Source organism: Haliaeetus albicilla, chromosome 11 (genome assembly GCF_947461875.1).
Source record: "Haliaeetus albicilla chromosome 11, bHalAlb1.1, whole genome shotgun sequence".
In the NCBI taxonomy this organism is placed as follows: Eukaryota; Metazoa; Chordata; class Aves; order Accipitriformes; family Accipitridae; genus Haliaeetus; species Haliaeetus albicilla.
Window position 1 is genome coordinate 7,595,584 of NC_091493.1, and position 25,290 is coordinate 7,620,873.

Below are 25,290 nucleotides of genomic sequence, written 5' to 3' on the forward strand. Positions count from 1 at the left end.
CTGAAGAGGTGGTGGGATTTTGAAGGCTTTCGGCGCTTTTATAATTTTATGGCCTTGAATCACTAAGTCACAAACATTTTAATGTAGCAATATAGACAAAAATAGCCACGTGAATTTTAACTTGTTCTTTGATCTGATGCATATAATGTTCATGACTGCAGGAGTCAAAGATCATTTAATACGGTCTCTGAAATAAACATTATATATTTCCCCATCCTACCTCTATATTGCTGACAACACTGGTGGTTGTCCAAATATTTTCCAGAGGGCATCCAGACTGGATTAAATATACCAAGAGGTAGAGAATCCATCACTTTACTTAGTATTTTACTATAATTGGCTCACTTTAATTTCTAAAGTTTTTTTGAGCTCACCAAGTCATTGATTCTTACATCTTCCCTCATCAGACTTGGATGAAGATGGTGGATAACAATAGCTTCAGTGTCACTGTTGAGTTATCTTCTACTGTCAGCAGATCAGAGAAATACATTTGTTCTCATCTTCCAGGAGCAGAACCTTGTTGAAGACTCCTAGGTTTTAATTGATACATTTATTACCAAGAAATTGCAATAAGAGATAAAGATCTTATTTGTGCCAACAGATATTTATGATATAAAAAGTATTAGTCACCACTATATTTATATCAGTTATCATACATTTCAAGCATTCTAAAATGTAAAATAACTTACGTGTGTGTGTAGAGATATATGAGTGTAAATATATATATATGAAAAACATATTAGTTGCATGATAAAGGCCTGATTCTACAGAAACTTCAACTTTCTGCTCAACTTTACCCTTTGTAAACAGGACCATGGATTAGAAAGAAAGTGCATTAGATCAAGTGCTCACATAGTTCTTTAGGGGCTATGAGCAGATAATGTGTTAGGATCATTTGGCCATTGGTCTAATTTATTAACTTCTCCCAAAGACAGCAAATTAACATTACCTAAGCGATACACAACCCATGTCAATACTTCTGCAGATTTCACTGTATTGTCTGACTGAGGTCACTGGGCAATGAAAATCTGTTGTTCCAGTTTGTAACTTGCTTGAACTGCTAGTTTAACACATTCAGATACAAGTATCAGATTTTCCAGGGTTATGATATATATATATATATAGCCATATAATGCAAATGGTCCTACCATCCTTGGATCAAAACTTATTATCTTTCATAAGATAAACTGTATGAGCACAGTCACAACTTGGTTTGACCCCTTCCTGCCACAGCAAGTCTGCACTAGAGTTGTTCTCCAGGTATGCTACAGAGAGGCTATTCTGAAGTGGCCTTTTAGAGTGGCTGTATATAAATTCTCATGTCCTGATATAGTTTTTCCTGACATCTTGAAGCACTACAGCTACATGCTCAAGGAAAGACTTCACCAGAAAGGCAACATTCTTTGAAAAATCAATGAGATCAGATGTCCTGACTTGAGAAAGCAAGGAAGTAATAACAAGACCAGAAAACTTAACATCATTATTTTATTATTCAAAATACTACATATTATTGCACCTAAACCATTTTTGTACGTTACTGTTTTTAATGAATTTTTAAGACTTTTCAGATGCACAGCACTGATCCCACCTGAAAAGTTTACATGTTAAAGATATATAACTTTTATCAATTTTTTTCCACAGCAGGGATTATTCTCTAAGGGTTGTACTTGAGATATGGTGACAAGCTCTCTTCTATGGAAACAGCAATATAAATAAATATAAATAGCCATGTTAACAGAACAGCCAGATAAAAAATAATAAACAATGTTTTATTTTATGGCATATTTTAGGGAAGTAATATTTCTTTAACATGCCATATGTTGTCCTCTCAATTGCGTATTTCTACTGCCCTCAAAGATACAGTCCATAAGGCATACTCATACCTTCCATGTATTATTTAAAATGGAAATTATTATGGCTTTTAATACTTTTCTAAGCAATCTCTGAATTTCTCCATCTCACAGAACTAAACCAATTTTATAATTGATCTGTTACCTAAACAATTAACCTTTTAATACATACAAATATTAATCTGACCCTAGCCTTAACCAAATCAATCTATCAGGCCCACGTTTGCTTATGTGTGGAAAAGTCTTTCAGCTGCAGCATTTGAATATAGGAATTGACAGAAGAAATTCTTCAAATGATAATAATCTGAAAGAACTAGGATATGAAGATTGAGAATGAGATCATAAAACATTTGGTCTTGTTCTAACCCAAGATTTCCCAAGTGTGCAAACATGTTCTACTGAATCTCTCAGGACATAACAATCCTCAAATAATCCATATCCACTTTTTCGTGAAGTTACAATTTTCTAAAACATAAACCTTTCTTTAAGGGTGTAGCTGAATCAGACTAGGATAATTTTATTGACTGAAATTAAATTCAGGTATTTGGGAGCTCTGAATAAAATAAATTTCAACTTTTTAATTTTAACTATTTGTTTCCAGAAGAAGTTACGTCAAATAGTTTATCATCTGTTAATTTTTGCAAACTTAGCTTTCAAGGAATGTGGAATGTCATAAATAGCACATGCAGTATCAGATTATTCTAATCTTATGATAATCATAAAAAAATTAGCACATTGTGAAACAGAAACTAAGCAATTCATACCTAATGTACAAAATTACTTTGTGAGGACATGCCTCAACATTTCTATGTATTCATAGCTGACAAAACAAACATCTGTACTTTTTGAAAACATTGGTAGCTAAGGAAAAGTGAGTGATTAAAAGTTTTTATCAAGATGGCATCACATACCTTATCAGTAACATACATTGTTGGATAATGCATTATAGAAGTCCTTCAGACTGAGGTCTATAATGGCAACAAACATTAATCAACAGTTACTTTGCTTAGTATGGCTAGGAACATTATGTTGCCTTGAAAATTAGCTAATTCATTATCCCCAGGAGAACCTTTAAAATAAAGAACTATGGCTAACCTTCTCTCTGTAATAGTCATTTAAGTACACAGAATCCCGGGATGCCAAACTGCCTATTGAAAGAGTGGTCCTGTGCAGTCACTGACGTCTCTCACACACTGGCTGCTATAGCCCAGCTCTGAAGTGAGTTCCAGGGGATTCTGCAGATCTTTTATTCCTATTTGTTCGGACCCTACAGTCTGTGCAATAGCAGATCTCTTATACAGAGAGGTATACAGATCTTATGCAGATCTCTCTGTACCTCAACAGAAGAATATGGCATGAAATCCTCAAAGAAGTCTTCACATGAGACATTTCCAGCAGACTGTATCCTATCATCTCATCTGTTAATTACCTTACACAGTTTGACACTTTATTAATAAATCCTAGTATTAGTTGACTGTGATTTTTCAACAGCAAATAATGTCATAAGTTCACTTTAACAAAACAAATTATGTTTTCCAGCCTTTCCACAGCACATAGATTACTGTGTTCAAGGCTCAAAATGTTCTTCACCCTGTGGTCCAGACACCACTGGCAGACCATAACCCATCATAAAGTAGTCTGTGAAAATAATACAAAAGAAATACAACAAAGAAACTATGCATACATATTCCCACATGTGCAAGGAAGCAAGCAAAGAAGTATAGGGAAGAAACAAACATAATAAATATTCAGAGTTCAGCAGGTTGTGGCCATTATACACAAGATTTTCCAGTACAAAGGAAATAACATTATCATTGCATATATTTAAAATACCAAAGTCAAAATACCAATGTTAAAATGACCAAGGGGCAGGAAATCACTTTAGATTCCAAACCCAACAGACAGTTATTAAGCCACTTACACACTGATTAAACCTCATTTTAATGTCTAATATCCTACAGATGGCTTTTTACAGGCTTTTTTCACTGTTGTAGGATGAGCCTCACCAGATAATACCTTCAGTCTCTTTAGTGGCAAATTCTTTATTGGCAGATCTAACCCAAAAGCTGGTCACTTATCTCCTATAAAATTTATTTAAAATATGGTCCCCAAGTTTTTAAATTCAAAGCCAAGAAATATATTTGCTTCCACTCTCATTTTGTTTCAAAGTGACAGAATACCCTAAAACTACCATGAGGGATTCTGTATCAGTAATGATGCCTGAATATTTACAAGGGGAAACAAAGGTGATATAAAATTAAGCAAGGACTTATATTTGTAAAATTGGGAAAGTTCCAGTTTGGGACTTTATTATGTTTTGCACTCCACAGGCCTCCACTTGCACCATAAGACAGTGTAGGGACTGTTCTCTGGGATGCGTATGTTCACCCTGCATCCTGTGTGAATCTGTTGGGATATATGACAGTGACATAAATAGTCCTTTTCTCCCTCTTGGAGCTTTGTGCTAAATAATTTGGCCAAACCTCAGAATCATGCTGTTGGCATTCAAATAGCACTGGAAACTGTATCACACTAAACTGCACTGCTGTGTTTCCTGTGCTGCTTTAGAATGTCAAAGGAATCTTTTTATCATTTTGAGTCTAATTGAAGTGAGACAGGGACAACTCTAAAGGTTATATCTTGTGTTCTGTTCACAATCCTGACCTCCTTACCTCATTTCCACTATTAATAGATTTGCATTCCTTAAGACAGCAATAAATGAGGCTAGTCTTGTAAGGGGAGTAGTATCTTTTAATAGCTGCACTGAAATAATGGAAGAAAACAGAGAAGCTTGCAGAACCTAAAGGAGTGGTTTGTGTGCTGAATGCTATTCTGTTTTCTCCTGCTAGAGTAGCAGGTCTAATAAAAGATAATATCATATTATTTCTCACAAATAATGCTTCGTTTGTACCCCCAGACCATCACAATTGCAACAAGTCTACTTTAGACAGGTGACAATAAGCCAGTTTAAAACTGAGAGGAATGGTTTAATATTAAAAGATACATGTATATCTTCCAGTAACACTGTGGAGTGAAGTTCCCTTGGTTGATTAAACAAATAAAAGCCTTTCTGTATTTCTTTAAATACCAACTAATTCTAGGAAAAAAGTTATAATTCAGATTTCCATTTGCACCTTTAATTCACGTGAGTTTTAGCTAGTTTCATCCTCAGGACTTCCCACAGTTCATCTGTAAGTGATAAATCTCAGCAACACTATTATATCAAACTCTTTATATTAAAAAGCATAATTTCTAATTTTTTTTGTTCACAAAGGACAAGATTTACAATAACTAACTTCTGCCACAAATTAGAATCCTAAACTTACCTTGTCCCCGGGGCTCCCCAGTAGAAGAAGAGACAAATACTTTGAGGCGGTGACTGACTTGTCTAAGATGTCTAAGACAGACAGGCATACACAACCATCTTCTGAAAGAGCGAGGCTCTCTCTTCTCTGACCACATGAGAAGCCAAGATAATTTGTTTAGGCTATGGACTAAATGCAAGTCCTATGTGAGATGCCCTAGCATAACCACTGCTGCTCCAGAAGAGCAAAGATTTGCCTTAAGTCCTCTGTCATACCTGCCAGCCCTATGTCAGTATCTTACAAAATGTAGGGCATCTCAAATGACACTGTAGGGCATCTGAAATGGCACTACATGTCTTTGTTTAGGCAACTGATTCCTGCTATAGATGTCTAACTCAAAGCAGCTAAAATTAAGTGAGACAAATTTCAGTCACTGGAAAAATAGTGAACTATGTAATGTTAAGAGATTTTCAGGTTAACGGTGTAAAGATGAGACAGAGAGGAGAACAGAAAGCAATGAATGTAACCCCTTTTTTTCTGCTAAGGCAAAAAGTGGCCTTTTTCCCCTACCACTTCTATGCTTAAACCTGCCTTTCTCCCCAGCATTCCCTACTTCAGATGCTAAGGAAAGAGCTTGCTCTGTTTCAATCTACTTTAACCAGGGTCAAAGCAAACATGTTAAAGCTGAGGAATGCGTTTATTTTCACAGGGGTAGAACATAATTTGTGTTTGTGTCCCTCAGCAGTCTCACTGTCACTAAAAGTGGTTTCAAACACTTTGCATTTGGAAATACACAAAGCCAGACAAAGCCTTCGTGAGGCCTGGCTCTCCACCACAATCAAAAGCATGTTTATAATTACTCATAATCAGCTGACTTGATGTGAATGGATAGCACATGAGATGGCACGTTTGCCTCTGCACTTGCAATTGCTTTCAATGTTTACTTTTAAAGTAGGATTTTGAAAAACACAGCATTTGCATACTGTTAGAATCTTAAATATCTCACATTTTCTCTGCCCATTAAGAGGAAGAAACCTGGGGTGTACGTTGCTTTATTTGAGAGCTTCATGGATGCGCAGTTCTTGAATGCAGGAATTTGGGTTCAGAATAGATTTCATTCCATACTTTGGACATACATCTTGATTAGATTATTCTGCATCTACCTCATTTTAAAAGAGGTGTTAAAAACCACTATCAGATTTCCAAATCTGGTTCACACCCTTTGGTATGCTAAGAATTTTAATATGTCTCACAGTCTACACTTTACTGTAAAAGTTATGAATTTCGCATTCACAATCTATGCTTGTTACTAAGTATGTGATTTAATAGTTCAAAAAGAGAACTGCTCTATATCATTTTATACAATATGAGCCATGTAACAACAATTTCTGCCCTGCAAAATGAATCAGGAAAGTCTGCTTTTATTCATTGCAACATGAGTGTTTGAAGGCTCTGGAATTATAATCCCATTTTAAAACCACATGTTTGTCTGAAGATATGTTTGTTTCCTCATACGTGATAAGAATGCAGTAAATCTAACAGACAGTAAATAAAGCAGATGTGAACCATGAACACTTGCTTAGAAAATGTGGGATGAAGTAGGATGAGATGATGCTGTCTTTCAAGCTTCGTGGACACTTGGCCCAGCTCAAGAATAGATGTTTTAAAATGCAAGTATTTATTCTAAATTAGTTGGTCTTCCTTGACCCTCAGACACACTCAGCTGCAGTACAAGCCTTTCATATGCCTCCATATGCTCATTTTAAGTCAGCTTTGCATCTGATTAATGGTACAAAACAGCTCCATTTGCATAGTTGGAACTCCTTAAATGTGAAGATCCACGTTCAAAAGTAACAGGACATGCAAGCTACCCATGAAAGAATATGTCCTTTTTGCCAATAACAAGGGGAGTCTTATTTGAAATAACTCATGTGATAAAAGTGTGACAGAAAGGCACACCACACCAGTTTAGCCAGGCCACATTTTCCTCCCAGAATCACATCTCTCAAGGTGAAATCAGAGCAGATTAGTCTAGACCATAACTGCGCTCTAGAAGCAATAACGAGTACAGACCAAATTGACATTGGCAACACACATATGGGTTGTTATCTTGTCAGTGAATATATTCAAAGCTAGCGCCAATCCATCAAATACCTTCAGGCTCCATTACCCTTTTCTTTCACCCAGCTGCTGTTTACAGACAAAAGGAATTCATTGTGTTTTGCTGAGCAGATCAAAGTGTAACAGGCTATATATGGCCTGTAGTGCAGGAAAACAACGTGGCATGCCATACTACTACAATGACGTAAGGCAATTACAGGTATCAACAGTGACACATGGACTTTTGCACCTACTGCAATATTTTAAGCCTCTTTCCACCATGTCATCAAGTACAGAGTTCAGCCACCAGCAGCCCCAGGCAAAATGTGCCAGTGCCAACCAAAGCAGGCTGGGACACAGAAGGCAACTCTAGATATGGACTTGCAAGCTAAGGTCTGACTCAGCACTGCCTAAGCCTCCTGGGCAAGTGACTGACAGGTAAGGGTGCGCTAGCAAAGAAGACTCAATACCCAGCAGGAGACAGAAAGGAGAAATAGCAAGTTTCAACCATAGTTAACTGCTGATTGAAAACTTGTGGAAGCTGCTCACCTTGCTAATGGATTCTTAAAACATTTTTATTGCACAAGAGTTTTTAAATACTCTCTAAAATCCTTGATTTCTGAATTTAGCTAGTTTGGGTACTGCCAGCATAAAGAGAGAACTGTGCTCAACTCTCTGCCAGGCTATGAGAGCACAGAGGAGGAGGAGGTGGTTTATCCCACTCCCCATATCCTCATCCTGAAAGCAGAGACAAGAATTCCAGGCTCTCTATAAGGCCTTGCAAAGCACAGGAACAGACATGTGGTTCTTCATGAAGAATCTACTGCTCCATCAGCTATTGCTAGTCTCCTTCAGAGAAATACAGCCAGAGAGATTTTGTCCATGGACTACTTCAAACCAGTTCCTGTAGTCCTGTGGGATAAACAGCACAGCTTGGGAGGACCTGCTGTGGAAAGTGAAGTGACATTTTAGAAAATTCACAGTAGCAAAGAATTTTGATCTGCAACCTTTCTGTCATCAAAGCATCATGAAGCATCTGGACTGGAGAACCTGGCCCCTACACAGTATAAACTCCGTAGGGGTGGGTTCACATCTTTGCCTATTCTGTAACTCAAAGCTGGCACAGTAATTACAAATGAAGAATCATTACATTGCAAAATGGGATTCTCCTCTTCCTTTCTTGAGGCGTTATGCCAATCACTGAGACATGTGACATTCATTCCCTTCAGTATAATTCTGTGCATGAATTATGGAAACAGTTTGGTCGTAGTCGTGAGTATCATTAAAATAAAAGTATAACTGTTTGGCACTTCATTTCCTTTTCACTGGCAAGCCCCAGTACCTGGGGTCTTCAGATTTAATGAAATGTTATTTTGTTCATCCAGTCCTTTTTTTTTTCTCCACATCCAACATGTCTTCTTGTCTTATAAGGTGATAACAGAATATCATAATATGAAGCTTTCTTTAACAGTCGGACCTATTAGTCCTCCACTCAGCCTATTGTACAGGTTTAGCATGATGCACAATACAAATCTTGCTCCTCATCTGACAATGGCAGAAAGTATGCACAGCCACTGTGCGTAAAGAGAGTACACCGTACTATTCTTTTGCAATTATACTTGGTCCCTTCCTGACAAGCACAAAGAAAAGTATTGCTGGCTCTGAAGAAGCCCAAGTATGTATAATGGGGTAGCACTATATCAATAAGGGTGAACCAGTATGTACAGATCTGCCTAGAAATGCCTGAAAGACTTTAAACCACTTCAAACTTACCTAAAAAATTTTTTGCATAAGCACTGACTCTAAGAAGAAGAAAAGACTTTTGGTCATGATACTAGTAAATATAGAAACAGCTACTATCTAATGAGGTTCACATCAGCACACACAGGTTGTTAGGAACTGATCCAGACCACTCCTACGTACTTCTCATGACTCCCTATATTGTAAGGCACTGTCCTATCATGCTATAACATGCGTGGTAGTTTGTAACAGTACACAGTTTGTTCATTTGCCTTCCATAAATACGGTATAACAGCTACCTGCAGTAGGACAAAAATGTCAAAAGAGCAGAAAAAAGATGCAATAAAACAAAAGACATGATGTGATAAACACACCTCTTGGAATTAAATAGGCATTACTTGAAGATTTATATCACTGGAGGATCTAAGCTAGGCTAAAAACAGTGAAATTGCAAGCTAGTTAGCGTACCCCATGCAGAGAAACAGCATTGTTCTATAGACTGGCTTATGATTAATAACATTATGGGAATGGTACAGTCCTTCAGCTGACATGCGCAACTTTGGTTTAAAAGATTACCTTTTTTTCCAGTCATTGTTACAGTAAAGTTTGTGTTAGTCAAGCTAACAAAAAGGAAAGAGGATTTGTTTTAAGGGAAAAAACATCTCTCACCATGAATGTTTAAGAACATTTTAGCTTTCTGGTTTTGATCTACATGACTGGTTTATAAACTGCTTTTAAAACTAACATAGCAAACAAATCTTGTCAGAGAATAACAACACACCACTAAGCTGTAGCAAATGATTTCCCTTAGGGTTAGATTTTGCCATGTGTCCAGAAAAGACCAAATAAAAACATGTCCTTGCTAAAATAAAGTAGTTTTTCAAAATTCAGCATCCTTCCCATACGTAAATCTTTTATTTTTGAAGCAAGGTTTTGCTCTCTTCTTGGTTTACGTGCAGAGTATGGCTTTCAACAAATGTCAGTAAGAACAGAGCAACTTCACCAGACTCCTCAGAAGATGTTTCATCTGGCTGTATAACAGCTGTATATGCTATTTAAAGCTGAGAAGACCTAGGTTTATGATTAACAATTTAATGTAAGTTACATCATGAGAGAGGCACCTTGTGCAATCTTCTTACATAATTTACTGTACATGGTATTCATTCCAGTGTGAGTTATAAGTCATCCATGATTAAGTCCTGAAGAATTAGAGGAAGCTGTAAGCAATACACAGGGAAGCCTGACAACAATGAGCATTTGTGATTTGTTAATAACTTGGTATTAACCTTTAAGTTTGAGGTTTCCAACTGTTAAGTGCAATCATCAGAAACCTCCAGACTGATGTCATCTCTCACATTCCTAAGATGCAGAATGGGCCTTTCAGCCAAATCTTTTCCAAACTGCTGTCTGTCTCTGTTAGTGCTTGCTGCAGAAAATTACTATGGATGCATTCATAGTTTTTGATGGCAGAACAATGAAGTTCTGACAAAGCTGGGGTTGTACATGATCATGATCACGTTCACTTTATATGTATGAATGACCTCACTAGACTCTTATCTTTTATGACTTCTTATTTTCACTCAACTGGGACTACTTTTATCTTGTATATATAAAGTTGCTAATGCATTTGAATGATTGAGGTTTTCATTGAAATGAGTAGTTTCCAGTAACATTCATAATACTGTAGTGACTTCCTAAGCATACCAGCAACAGTCTACACTCAGTGGAGTTAAGTGTTAGGGAACAGTACAAATAGAGATAGAGAAAAGAAAAACAAAATTTTCCAAGTGCAGCAGTTGTGTCAGGCTTTCAGGAGCCCTTTTAAATGGAGGGTTGTTAATGAACTGAGGGAAAATGAAACTTGCTTGGGGGCTACAGTAACGAGACACAAATATTTGCCATCAGAAATAAACCCAGAAAATGTACCGTTTCAATAAATACGCGCCTCACTAATACAAGTGCAAAGCTTTATCATTCACCTCATATGAAAAAAATGAAAAATTCTCAAATCCCATCCCATGTGTGAAGGACACACTCCTACAGCTACTTTTCACTCATAGGCCTGCAAATTTGTTTTTGCTCTTAGTTTTTGTACACTCTTTGAATTACAAGCCTGATGGGAGTAGGAACTTCCTTTATTTAGCTCTGCATACAAAAGGTGATTTACACATAACAGTATCAGCAATGTCTTGTATGCCTACTATATATTATGTATTAAATGTTACACTACAGCAGAGAGAGGGTATCTTTCCATTTAAAACCTGCAGGCAGACTCCAAGTATCACTGCAGTTTCCTAATCGAAGCAGGAATAGCTGAAGTTGTTTTGAATTGTTGTGCCCTCTACATCCATAAAGTGCTTAATTCAGACATCTCTTTTCACACCAAATTTATCAGGCCTCAGGGATTCCCTTGGCATCAGGAATTCTGGCTCAATAAAGCAAGCAAATGGAATGGAAGTACTGGATCACTGATCAATTTGTTCACTGGGATGCTCAAAGCATTCTTACGTCTGCTGAATTTGACTATGTGAGTGAACTTTGTTGCACAGAGGAAATTCTCAGAGGGCATGGAGCTGCCAGAGAAGCTTCCTTCACCGTCTCCTCCAATGGGCCTCTTTTATTGCAAGAGGCACAGATAGGAGAAGGCAATGTGCACTCTCTGCCGGTACAGATCCCAAGGGCCAAGGCTGTTATCATATGTGCTAGAGACCAGCTGGACATTGGATGGCTGCAGCTCTGCAGCCAAAGAGTGGAGCTTTCTACCAGCCTCAACCAGACTGTGCACTACCCTGCTGCAATGTTTGTGCAAGTTGCCAAATAACCAGTTCTCCTTTATACTCAGTTGATATTAATCATAGTAGGTGGGATTGTCAGGAATGATTTATGGCACACCTGCACAGCCAGAGTACAGTGATAGAAATCTGCACATGAAAAGTGTGGCATTGCTGGTGTTTTGTTCCAGGAAGCAATTGATTCTTTGTGTGTGGATATATTTTTCCTTTACATAATTACTTTAAATGTAGGGGTTTTGGCTAAAGTTGCCATCTGTAGCTACACGCTATATTTCACAAAACCCTAATTCTGATCTGATAATTTAGCTTAATTTTCCACTGCCTGTTCACTGACCTATTTTCTTCCCTACTGTTTCCCTTAAAGGCTTAATGTAATTGTGATCTTATGGTATGTCTATTTCTACATAACAGTGTATGTAGTGGAACCACAAATGAATATAGCAGTATATTCCATACAGGCATACATAGAACATGTATGTGCATACAGAAAGACTGACAGAGCCAGACATAAAGGATAAACCCTAAGAATCACAGCCAGGAATTAGTGATTGTATCAGTATCAAGAGATCACACAGCCAGGCTTTGTGGTGGAGCAAAATTATAATACCACATTCAGTGTTCTTCTTTTAAATGGCCTGTTCACTATGGCAAAGATAGAAGATGGTAATCTTATGTCCTAACAGAGTTAGATGCAAGACCTGCATCTTGAGGAAAGTATAAGCTGTCATCTTCTCAGTCTGCCATTCCTGTTCCTGGATCCCAAAGACCATAGTTTATTGGAGTAGGACTGTATTTCACTCATTCCACCCCTGGGCTCAAATTCATTCCCTATTTTGCATAAAAATGGTCTTTGTGAGTCTGAAGCATTATACTTTAGTATCAGTAATTAAGCAAGTGAGGAGCTATGTAAGCCTACTAAAGGTACAAGTCATATGTGTGTTCTATATATCTCCAGTGCATCTAAGATATTTAATTAGCTTTATCCAGATTAATAACGCTGAGAAAAAATAAGGCTGATAAGAGATTCCCACAGCCACAAGTGTTTTCTGACCTATTACTGCAAGAGTTCCTTTCCTCATTATTCTGAAGTAGGTCCTTTCCAGGTAATGTTATTTCTGCCCGGGATCACAGAGTACAAAATGTGTAAGTAAGGAAATTACATGCTGTTTTATAGAGTACCGTTTGGGAAAAATTGGTTTTGGAATGTACTTTCAAGCTTATGGAGTCAACTTGCCATGTTCATTCTGGATTTGTGAGCTCTGCCTTAGGTTCGGCTGATGTGGTTTTGTATTTTAATATGGAAAAGAACAATAATAACAGCTCTGCCTGAGAGAGATTTAAGACTTAAACAGAAATTCATGATAAGGAAATTCCCCACGGTGCAATATAGGGTCACCTGAGCTGAGTAAAGATAATAGCCAGGATTCTGAAGAGTGCCTTAATTTTGGGATGTAAAATTTGAGACATCTTGAAAAGCCTGGGTTTTCAAAGGACGGGTGTTTCACAGTTTTCAGAAAGAAGGCAGCAGGAGTGCCACTAAAAGCAAAAACCAGTAAATCTTGGGAAAAGTGCTTTATTCCAAGAAGAAAGATTGTTTACATTAAGGGCAAATGTCCTTTTTCCATTCTCCATTAGGCATTTGAAAACCCTGCCAGCATCTGCAAAACATATGCGTTTTAATGATTGTAAGGGAAGAGGCAGCTGTAAGGAAACTGATGGCTATGAAATCCTAAATCAAATTCTACGTAAGATACCTTTATTAGTGGCTGGAAGCTTCTGTATTTAGAGGAAACTCTTTGCCTTGCTTTGTCCATTGGAGTAGACAGAGCTTTTAACAAAGCTTCCTTAGAATCACAATACAGCAACAACTAGCAGACGTCACTAGAGCTATACAGAAGAGGATAATGTTATTCCCCTAGTTTATATCTGCTTTCTGCTGTGCTGCACCCAGTTACTGTGTGCAACTAAATAAAAAATTTAATCAAAGTCCTCCCTCTGTGATAGTACCTGGTTCTAAAAAGTTATGTGGTTTATTGGAGGGTGGGCAGGGGCAGGGCAGGTTGAGCGGTGCAAGCCACCTTTAACGTCTTTCTAAGACAAACCGTATTTACATTTCCCCAGAGTCTGGTATGCAATGACCTTGGAGCCTGACTATTCTGTCTGTCTGTCAGGTGTGATGGCAAAAGTACTCAGGTAGCTGCACTTCCTGCTGCAGCAAGCTAGAAACCGAAGGACAACACAGGCTATCCTTCACTTTTAGGAGGATAATGTACCAGATTATACATCCCTTTGCCTCTGTGCCTTTCTTTTTGTATCTCTTACTCCTTGTACAGAACTGCAGAACTGCTTAGGAATGCATTGCCATCCACAGCTGCCTCTGTGTCCCAGCTCTCCTCAGATTCTAAATCACTCTTCGAATCCCTCTAAAGGCCTCTGGAGACATGAAGTTCCAAGTCCCATGCCCCTTCTATTAACACCCTCCATTACCTCCTCACACTCAGAAAGATTTTTTTTTTTTTCCAATCAGGTATACATTTGTAAACATTAGTTGTACAAAACTACTTGATCTGCTCCTTTTTACCACGTTGGTTTTAATGTGTAACTGCCAGGTTGCACAAATATCATATATCCCAGATGTCCAAAAGAAAGAATTTATACCTAGGTATCTTCTGTATAATGACACGACATGCAATTCCTGCCCCCTGATAACAGGCATTCCTTTATCATATGAAGTAGCCTAGACATTCAAGACTTCGAATATCACTAATATCACTAACTCAGATAACAGAAATTGGCATTCACCTATATACCTTGGATGTACAAGATTACAAAAAGGGATATTGCTTCCCAATTTTACATGAAGGGCAGACAGAACAGAAGTTGGGTGAAGCCCAGCCATTTCAGGAAAACCAATGTTCTAGCACCACAACAAAACCTCGAGAGTGAGCCAGCAAATGTGGTTTGTGGATGAACCTGTAATTAGAAGTGCACTCGACTCAATGCTTCTCAGGAGCATCATATACAAAATAAAAAAATATTTCCAATCATAATGGTAAAAATATGAACTTTGTGCAAACCATTAAGTGGCTACCAATATGCTGAGAGTACTTCAGTGAAACAGGAACTGGAAAAGAATGCAAAGAGATTCTCTGCCTCTCAGCTTAAGGTTCAAACTAATTTCTTTTAGCTACTGTACAATGATACCTGTGTGGATACCATTGCTAGAACTGGCCCATTAAATCCTGAGCTCCATGCTGAAAAGAATCTCTAAATCACCCTTATCATAATCTTTGGACTATCTAAACATTGGCTATCTTATGTACTTATGAACATCAAAATCTTTGACACATTTCAGCATCTTACTGCAGAAAAAGGACCAGATTTTCTTTCTTGTTAAACTCTGTTGCAAAGCAAAAGAGTACAAAATGCATAAAGCAAATATATCTGGTCCTTCTATGACCATGCAAGGAAACAGTCACTATTTTATAGGATACAGCTGAGGTCCGAGCTCTTCCCCTCTGCCTGCCACCTCAGGAAGAATGTGAACAGAGGGGTTCTGGGTTCCAGGCCTTTCCCTTGCATTCCTGAACACTGGGGCAAGCACGCAGCACATCCTCATACCTGTTAGGGAACCAGCTGCAGCCAAGAATCAAAGCCCAGGTCTTCTTTTTTAATGCAGCATTGGAAGACATATTCAAGAGCCTCCCCTCCACCTTCCTCCTCCCTTTTCTTTTTCCCATGACTGTCAACTCTTTTGAGTGACTATTGTATCACTGGGATTGACTGCACAAGAGTCACCTGAACACCAGTCAAAATGTTTAACCTTCCATTCACCCACACACTCAGAGACACATGATCTTCTTCAAACAGTCACCCTATGATCTGCAGGTAGGGAAAAAGCGAACAGTGGGGCAGCAAAGTAAGTACAGGGCTTAAAATGAACTGAACTGAAATGTTGCATATATGCAGGCATTGCTAAACAGCAAAGTCCTTGTTTATGATACACCTTATTTTACCTTCAACCCACAGTGACTTTGTCACACCTCATGTGTAAAGTCTGGATATGAATTCTTACAAACACAATGTATTTCATTTATTCATATTGGTAAATGTTTCCTTAAGGAAGCTGTCCTGCTAAATCTGTTAGGGCTGAGAAAATTGCCTGTAATTGTGCATCAGCATAACTAAAGGCCCTAAGAATGGGCCAGTTATTCCCACAGAACACGGACAGCAGATCAGCACCACACATACCCAGGAAGCTTATGCTGCCCCAGAACCAAAAGCAATGTACCCATATTGGCCCAAGACAGCATTTGAGCTAACGGCAATTTGGTCCTATGGCAATGCCCTTATTGATACCTAAACTACTTGCCAGGCTGCTGCTGCTGCATTATACCAGGGGACAAAAAAAAAAAAAAAGGACTTTAGCTCAGAAGCTCTAATCCATCACACAGCAGAAAAGTAAGACACAGCATATTTTACAGAAAACCAGGCTAGTAAGAAAAGAACCCTTTAAAAAACACTCACTCTTATGGCATGACACTTTATATGCACACACCCAGTCACATCCTAATATCTAGCCAATTTCAGCTAATGAATATCCCAAATGTGGGGAAAATTTTGGTCATCGTGCAGACACTATTAGATCCCCAGAAGATGCAAATGTGTAATTGGATCTTCCTCAGTTCTACTACTTGCAGAACTATTTCTAATTCAAGAGACACACACTAGACAAGGTGCCCTGGCAGATCCACCAAAATGCTCACTTTCTTCCCTGGTAGCCTTCTAGTTGCAAAAATTACAGCTCTGTTCTCCAGGCATGTGATACAGCAACTACTGAAGACATTGAGTTTATCAAAGATGATACTCATTCCAGACAAAAAAATCCCCATGCTGCAGAATTTCTCAGATTTCCACCAATTTGTGCCATGGGATTTTTCACTTTCATTGCCTCATTCTGCCACTAAAAAGTAGATAGGAATCCATATTATTCTCACTATCCAGTTAGCAGTGCTCTTTGCTTTTAATTCCCAGCAGGATCAATTATCAATGAATAATTAACAAGAGTGCTTGATAGCTCAGCCTAAGAACTAAAATGTTTTCAGATGAAGGCATGTGCTTCATTAATCAATTTTACAGTGGCCAATCTCAAACTACTTCTTAGTTCTCTTTCTAATGGCCCAGATTAATACCAAAATACAAATGCCCTTGCCAAATAATTCAGAAAGCCAATCATGTCACTGAGGCTACACCTTTTTTTTACCTCAGAGATCAACTTCAGCCTAAGAAAAGAAAAAGTCATATATTTAAAAAAAAAAAAAAAAAAACCAAAATTTAAAACCCTGGCTTTTAACTATGGAGTTTGTCAAGTTTTTCCACTGTATTTTCTGTTCTTGGGAGCCACGATATGTAACAGTACAAGTGATGTGATAGAACAGATGAAACAGATGACAGGACAGACTGCCATGTTACCTTTCAAAGAGCCAAAATAGATTTGGGGTGGAAAGGAAGGAAAATTTCTATAGCCTTTCTAAGGCTGAGAGAGTTGGGGTTGTTCAGCCCAGAGAAGAGAAGGCTCCGGGGAGACCTTATTGTGGCCTTTCAATACTTAGAGGGGGCTTATAAGAAAGATGGGGACAGATTTTTTAGTAGGGCCTGTAGTGATAGGAAAAGGGGTAATGGTTTTAAACTAAGAGAGGATAGATTTAGACTAGATATAGGGAAGAATTTTTTTAGAATGAGGGTCGTGAAACACTGGAACAGGTTGCCCAGAGAGGTGGTAGGTACCCCATCCCTAGAAACATTCAAGGTCAGGTTGGATGGAGCTCTGGGCAACCTGATCTGTTTGAAGATGCCCCTGCTCATTGCAGGGCTGGGGGTTGGACTAGATGACCTTTAAAGGTCCCTTCCAACCCAAACTATTCTATGATTCTATGATTATTTTGCTATTTCAGTATTTGTGGCTGGATTTAATTCTTCAGTTTCCCCTATACCTTCTGTGTATTGGCTAGCAGCTATGTATACAGTCCCAACTGAATAAAATGGTGCATACTTGTGCTGAGAAATGCAAGCATCCATTGATCCTTTTAGTGCTAGCGGACTGTGTTAACCCACTGACAAGTTCCAGGGTACAAATAGTGAGTCACATCATAAATGTTGTCCCACATTTTCAGAACATGGAAATACTGTCAAGAATTTTTTTCCAAAGTTGTCGAGAAGTTTTCAAAACTCAGGTTGGTGAGACATTAGGAAATATTTCTAAACTGTGTATGTCAGTCAAATGGCAACGCTTGTGCTTGGAGGTCTATTGGACAAGGAACAGAGAAATTAAAGGTGGTGTTCTTCATAATAGACTATAATCAAAGGGGCAAAAACACTTCAGAAATTTATCACTAAATTTATAGAATCCTTAAAAGAAAACCAAAATAGTTCATAGTTTCTGAACTATATAGAAATACAAATATAATATTCAAAAGTTCATTGAATGATTAGTATACGTATTAAGCATGTAATGGACAAAAAGTATTATCAATAGTTATAATTGTAATGGCTGAATCAAAATATTAAGTACTTATAAACATGTATATTAACTCTACAAACTGTTCAAAGTTTACTTCGGTGACCTGCTTAAGAGCTGGTAGTCAAATAACAAGTAACAACATTGCCTGCAGCAACTGGTCTGTATCTTTCTCAGATTTCAAAGCATCTGAATTTTCCTGGAATATTTCAAACTGATTCTTCAAACATTCATGTTTCCTGAGAGTTCTAACAGAGTAGTAATCAATATCTAGAAACACTGATGGAGTTTTGACAGTGATTGATCTCATTACAGATGTTGGAAAACTTTCTTGAGTTGAGTGGCATATGCACTCAGTCTGAAAAGAGTAAGTACTTGGTAACAAAATACAGGACGTTGCCAAAATTTTCTATCTGTACTAAAAATGTCTTCATGATTTTTTTTTTTAATCTACAAGTACAGTATGCAATGTTTGCAGGAGCTAGTTATGTATTCAGAAAACAACCTTTCTATGGCTATCAAAACCTATAGACCTCCAGCCCAAGTGAAGCACTCTGCAGATGAAGTACTAGTTTGGCATTATTTACTTAATTATTTCCATTAAAATGTAAATCTGAAAATCTGAAATACTCAGTTTTCCCTTTCTGTTTCTCCATGCTTTCAAATATTTTTAATGGGTTCATTTAAATATATCTGGCACCTTTTCAATGTCTTTCCTGTTGGAAAATGCAGAGAGAAAGTTTTCTCATGCAGTATACCACAATCTTCAAATGTAGAGGTAACACAAGAATCATAACTCTTTCTTGATCCTCCTTTGCTCTCCAGTTCCACAATCAATTAAAATCCAGACCATTTAGAGGCATTCATCTGATCCAACATCTTGCTAGAACAGTGAGGTCAAAATCTGAATCCAGACACAGAGACTGTTTACTGAAGCTGCCATTGTAGCAGACGTCTCTTATTTACAGTGAGAAAAGTCTGGCCTCCACTGGTCATAGCCTGGTGAAACACTGCAAGGTGATTTCTCAACCAAAGGCTTCTGTTAGGGTCTCATAAGCTAATGGCAAATTAGGGATTCCAACTGCACAAGCAGCAAAGGAGAAAGCCTACCCAACACTCAGGTCCTCTGAGATACCTTCTCAGAGATGGCTTTGTGCTGTGTTGGCTTTGGCTTCTGAGAGAACACCAATGCTTACAGCCCATGGCAGAAGGTAGTACATAAACCTGAGGTTTTGTTTTGGGCCTTTTTAAAAGCAAAAAACTTTTGTTGAAAAATTTTATATAAACACATACATTTTATTTTAGCTGATAAATGGGAGACAGAACAAAGAAGTGAAAACAGACAGTAAGTAGATTAAACAGCGTGAAGAAATACTATTTATAGTTAAATTTCCTTTTATGGATGGTAGCCTATTACAAGGTCTGGAAAAGGATGTTTACATGAGGTTCAAACATTCAACAACTAAACATAATTACAGCAACATATTGTGCCAACTTGAGAACTATCAAAACTGCCAGTGTTGCCATTTAGATACGTGTGTATCCATTTTTGCATGCACATCGTAATCTGAGATATCAGAAGGCACTGTTTTTCCTGTAATTATACATACTGGCTTGTTTTGGCCAAAGTCTTTTGGTACTCTGAACAGTATTTGAGAGGACAGAAATGAAATCATCGTTCATATCCTTAACTGCTTGTTCTAGCTTACAAATAGGATAAATGAGGGGTGGGAGGGAGCAAGCATGGCAGCTCCAATATGTGCTCCAGAGTTCTTTTACAGCAACCAGCATTTGAACTGACGTATGCAGTCACTACAAAAATTATGCTTATGCGAGAGTAATGCTTAGAAGAGACTCCCACACATACTACACAAGAGGAGTTTGGCCATAGATGATAAGGGTTGGAAGTAGTGTGCTCATTCACATCTTCCTCACTGGTCCTACACTTCAAAATCAGGAGTGAAGGAAGGCACACAAAACAATTTGATATTTGAATTGTGCTAAACAAAGGAAGGGAGATAAAATTGTATCTTTTTCTTGGAAACTGATGGTCACCAAAAGAATTTGTGCTGGCAAACAAGTAATTTGATTAATCCAACATACATGTTCAGCTAAACAGCATTTAAATCACAATGGGCCTGCTCTCTGTTACCTCTGATCACTTACGCTTTCCAAAGCAGAGTAAAACTGTGCTGTTCTACTTTGGTAGCATTCCACATTCACTGCGTGGTGAAAGGTTATGGTGAAAGGTTGCTGAGGACTAAGTCTAGGTGGTATCGCAGGCCTTCGCTTGTTATAACAGAGGATTTGCTAGGAATGCAGCTACATTGGTGCAAATCCCCTGTACTGGCAGAGTAAACAACTGCACACACTATGCATTGTTGCAATCCACCTTGGTTTCAAGCGGGGTTTAAATTCTGCAACTCAGGCTAGGCAAGAAGACGACTATATGGACACAATACTTCTACCAAATGTTACAGGAGCACACAGCCCCACACAAATGGAGGGACTTAGTCCCTTCTCCTTCCCCATAGCAAATCCCTCCCTGAGCTCTGTAGTTACAGTGTAGAAAAAGAATAGGATATGAATTTTTGGTCAGTTCTTGCTCTGTCTCCATTTTACATCTGAACACAAGGATGGATAAGCTTCAGACAGTTTAACATTCTACATTACTTTAGGATCCCTTTTTGCCTGGATCAATTTTGTTTAATTATAAAGTCATATAAGCTTTCCTTGCTGAATTTTATACTTTCCAAAAGACTAGTTGGGTGTGGCTAAATGTATTCCCTGACTATGTTTAATGAAACTGCAGAAATTAAAGAGGGAAAAGGTTTGTCTTTATCCTCCTTCCATAGCACTACCGTTCTTTGGAGTGTATTCTTCATAGATTTGTCCAACCTGGCTACAAGCTTTTTTATTTAAAAAGAAGGAGCTGTATGAGGACACCATTTTGAGTGATGCTGGATAAACAGAAACTGTCCATCAAAGCAGAGTTAACAAAAATGTATTTGTTAGACCCACTAGACCTCAGGAATTCTGCTGTCATTCCACTCCTGCTATTTCTGAGCTCCAAAGTGATGGGAGATTTATACAGGTTTGCCAAAAGTAGGAATGGATTCCCTCTGCATGACTTTTGTATGTTATAGATTTGGCATTGCCACAACCTAAGTAGTGTTTCTGCCCAGGCTAAAATATTTCACTGCTAGAACAAACTGCTGGTGAAATCCTTTCTCTCTCATGTAGTTTTCAAGCTAGTATCTTTACCCAGACAAACCTCAGCCAGTCTTATGTAGAAGATTTGTCTAGTACGAACACAAAGGGATTCACAGTGGTGATTCCTTCAGTGTTTAGAATATTATTTTTATAATAGCCTATAAAGATGATGTAAACCTTCAGCAAAGGGTTATAGCATGCCTTCTGAAGTTTTATTCAGCTGTTGCTCTGCTCACAACTCCCACTGAACTATGTATCATGTTTTAGGTGTTGGCTTGCCAAAACTTTGTAAGAAAGAACTAAAACCTCTCAGTACTCTGGAACGATTTGCTGTATTACAGCTTAAAGCCATAATAAGGCCTTCTAAGAAAGGCTCTGAAAGCCCTCAGTAGCTAAATCACTGTGATTCTGATGTCTCTTGGGACAAAGAAGCTGCCACAAGGCCAGTACAATCTTTGCCACGCAGAGATATGGAGAACAGGAGTTCCACCTGCCCTAACACCAAATGACAGGGAATAGGAATGTAAGCCGCAGCTGGCTACAGCCTGCTAGAGGCTGTGGGCAGAGTCAGAGTATGCTCAGTGATGGAATGCCACTATCTGAAGCCTGTTCCTGTCTGACGTGGCAGTAAAGGGCTACAGTAACCACAGCCATAATCCTAAGACAATAGAGAGTGAAATATTAAAAGCATCTATTTGTGACTATAGAGGGTAAAATATCAAAAACATCTCAATAAATTGTAGAAAAATGAGCCATTGGCTTCCAGGCCTATCTGGAAAGGCCAGACACCTGCTCATTGCCACCTCCCATATGACCTCCCTTGTCACCACAGCTCAGTTAGCAGAACTGAGTGCACGAACACTCCCTATACCACCATGGCACAAAGGCCTATGCTCTATTAACTGTCAGTGAGACCTAACGTTCCGAGGCACTGTTTGAAAAAAGGTGTTAGGACTTTCAGAAAGTTCAGGCAGTCTAGCTCCATCCTGTATGTTTAGTGGGTGCTGAAGAGCACAAATGCACCAACCATCACAGAACAGATTTTGTATCACTTTTCTGCAGAACAAAAACCTCTCCCAAATTTATTGTCCTTTAAGAACTCAGACATATAATGGAAGACATGAGTCATCTGGAGCTACTATAGTCAGAATAACATAACTGCAGGTCATCTACAATGGTGCAACAATGAAAAGACTCACAACCATAAATATTTTTGTACCACGGTATCTTCTGTGAATGGGGAGCAATGTAATCACAATCTTGACATCATGACTGGTATCAGTCTGTCTTATGACTGGGTTCAAGATATGTTGTCATAAAAGTTACACAACTGTCAGCCAACAATTATTCTTAACAGCAAATTTAGTAAAATGCTTTGGCATCCATTCCTGGAAGCCTAGAACTTACACAGCTTCTCCTCATCTATTCCGTGTGCACTTTGAAGGATAATATCACACTCTCCATCTCTGCTTATAGCTTCAACACCTGCAATTTTGCACAAAAAGAAGCTGCATCTTAAAAACACAAATGAATTTGTTTGCAAAAATCAATAAAGACAATAAATGACAGTTGGTGAAAAGAGGGCAAGTGTGCTGTAAAGACCATTAGCTTTCCATACTACTACCTAACTAATTTAAGGCTGAAACAGAATAATCATACTTTAAAAAGCAGATGACTTACTAAATACTTGCTGTTTTCTGCATTAAACACGCAGCCTTCATATCCAAGGCATAGTTCTAATGTAACAAAAATATCCTAGACCCAGTAACTACAGGGCAGTGAAGAAACAGGAAATCCTGCCTTTGCTGGCATGAGAAAGTAAGTGAATGGGACTATCTTCAGCCTAGCGAAGTTTCCTCCCTGGTAGCATTAAGAAGCTTCCTTGTGCTGGACCCAGTCTGGGATTAAACATGGGAGTTCAGTTTCCAAAACTGTTAGTCAAGAACCTTTCACACAACCTAAATTCATTTTGAAGTGCTAAAGCAAATATATGAAATAGAAGTGACTCATTCAGTGAACACAAAACACAGCTGATTTAAAGCAAACTATATAACCTGTTGCATGGGTTGACTTTTATCTCATGTGGGTTTAGTTAGCAGAGCTAAAAATGTTAGCTAACACAAGGTTTGAGGCCATCTTCTGAACAGATGCAGATGATAACCTTGGGAGCTTAGCTGCTTGCTCCAATCGCCTTGCAAATGATGTTTGTTTCCAAAAGTATGTTTCCAGCACAGGTTACAGGAATTTAGACTGTTTGTACGAATTGAAATTGCACAACTATATGCTTCTGCATGCAAATGCTGTGGAAGCACTGTGGAGGCTTCCTCACTGGGGCTCTAAATACCAGCTACCAGAACTCTGAATAAACTCTTCCCAAACAAAATAATCCCTCCATTCCTAGGGAGTAACTATGGCCCAGCAATCTTTCTTTGCCCTTGGTACCACACATGCAACAAAGGTCATTCTTTTTCAGGATTTATTCAAAATCCTAAAATTTAGCCAAGTTGTTAACACTTTTTCTTTTTGTTCCCTTAACAAGGGGCTCACAATACCAAGTGTCATTTACTTTAAAGGCCCAGCTCCTGGAATCCTGTGATTATCCTCCCACATTTCTTTTACAAAGTTAAAGCACAGGGTGTGCTGGTGCTTGACATTACTCTAAAGTGATGATTTATGTGCTGAAGGCAGTCTATCCACGGCAGCATGGAGTTCCACACAGGCTAATTCACTCTGCTGCACAGTTCAGCATATTGATACAGCACTGTATTGATACAGTATGCATGTATACAGCAGGTAAATTTCAGGTCTTCGTGAATCTGCAGGAAACCACATGAAATAAAAATCATCAAAAGAAGAAAGCAAATTCAAGGACCCCCCCTTTTGTTCTGGTTTTCGTGATCTGGGGGCTAGATTCATTAGTTCTAAACAGGATGCCTGATCTCTGCTGTTCAAATAGGAGAGCATTTTGACAGCAAGCCTAGCCTGTCTCTACCTGCCATACTGCCAGCTCCTGCTGTCTTTAGGCCCTGTATCACTTTTTTTTTAGCCTAGAAGAGCTATGTTGTCAGAAACCCTCCATAACCAACATTAAATGTCACTGCTGAGTGACATGAAGCACTGACAACCACACAAAGGCTGAGTACCTGGTCTCTACAGTCCTCCAAACTCCTCCTGAACCCACAAACAGAAAGACCTAGGGCAGAAAATCAAGTCCAAGACATGGAGTAAGAAGGGACTTCCTTTAATACCAGGCTACTGAGCCATTCCCCAAAGTTTGCCTGAGCATTTCAGCAATATGGTCTACAACCCTTTTAAATACCATACGGCGCTGGCTTACTTACAACTTCCCACTGTTGCTCTCTTTTTAAAGAGTCCTGTTAGCGTTTTATTGATACAGAGGTCAGACACCCTGAGGACAGTGTAAATGGGAAGCATCCTGGCAGGAAAACGGACTTAATGCTGCTTTTTAGCTACGATTCGGCATGAATATTCTTTGTGGGGAAACCGAGGTGAACAGTGCAATGTAGTTTACTCAGCAGACAGAAATGTTAAACGCAGAAGGATACCCACTCCAAAGAAACGCCCAAACCCGGGTCCCGCAATCCGATTCAACGTTTCATCACGCGTGCGCTTACACAGAGCGCGGGTGTCCTCGCTCGTCATCCCGAAGCGGGGAACAGGGGACCTCCCCACCGCGGGGACGTCCGAGCCCGGCCCCGCCAGCGCGGCCGCTCCCCCCGCAGGATTTCCTGCCTCGGCAGCCCCTCAATCCC

The 25,290-nt window shown here is 38.8% G+C and overlaps 1 long non-coding RNA gene across 1 annotated transcript; it reads right to left on the bottom strand.

Moving 5' to 3' along the window:
- Nucleotides 1–277: 277 nt before the first annotated feature.
- On the bottom strand, nucleotides 278–24,712 carry LOC138687943 (uncharacterized). Its single transcript, XR_011326990.1, has 4 exons — nucleotides 24,661–24,712; nucleotides 22,925–23,002; nucleotides 2,762–2,818; nucleotides 278–530 (listed from the first exon to the last, which is right to left on the bottom strand). It is a non-coding gene; the product is annotated as an uncharacterized lncRNA (long non-coding RNA).
- Between the last annotated feature and the right edge of the window lie 578 nt (nucleotides 24,713–25,290).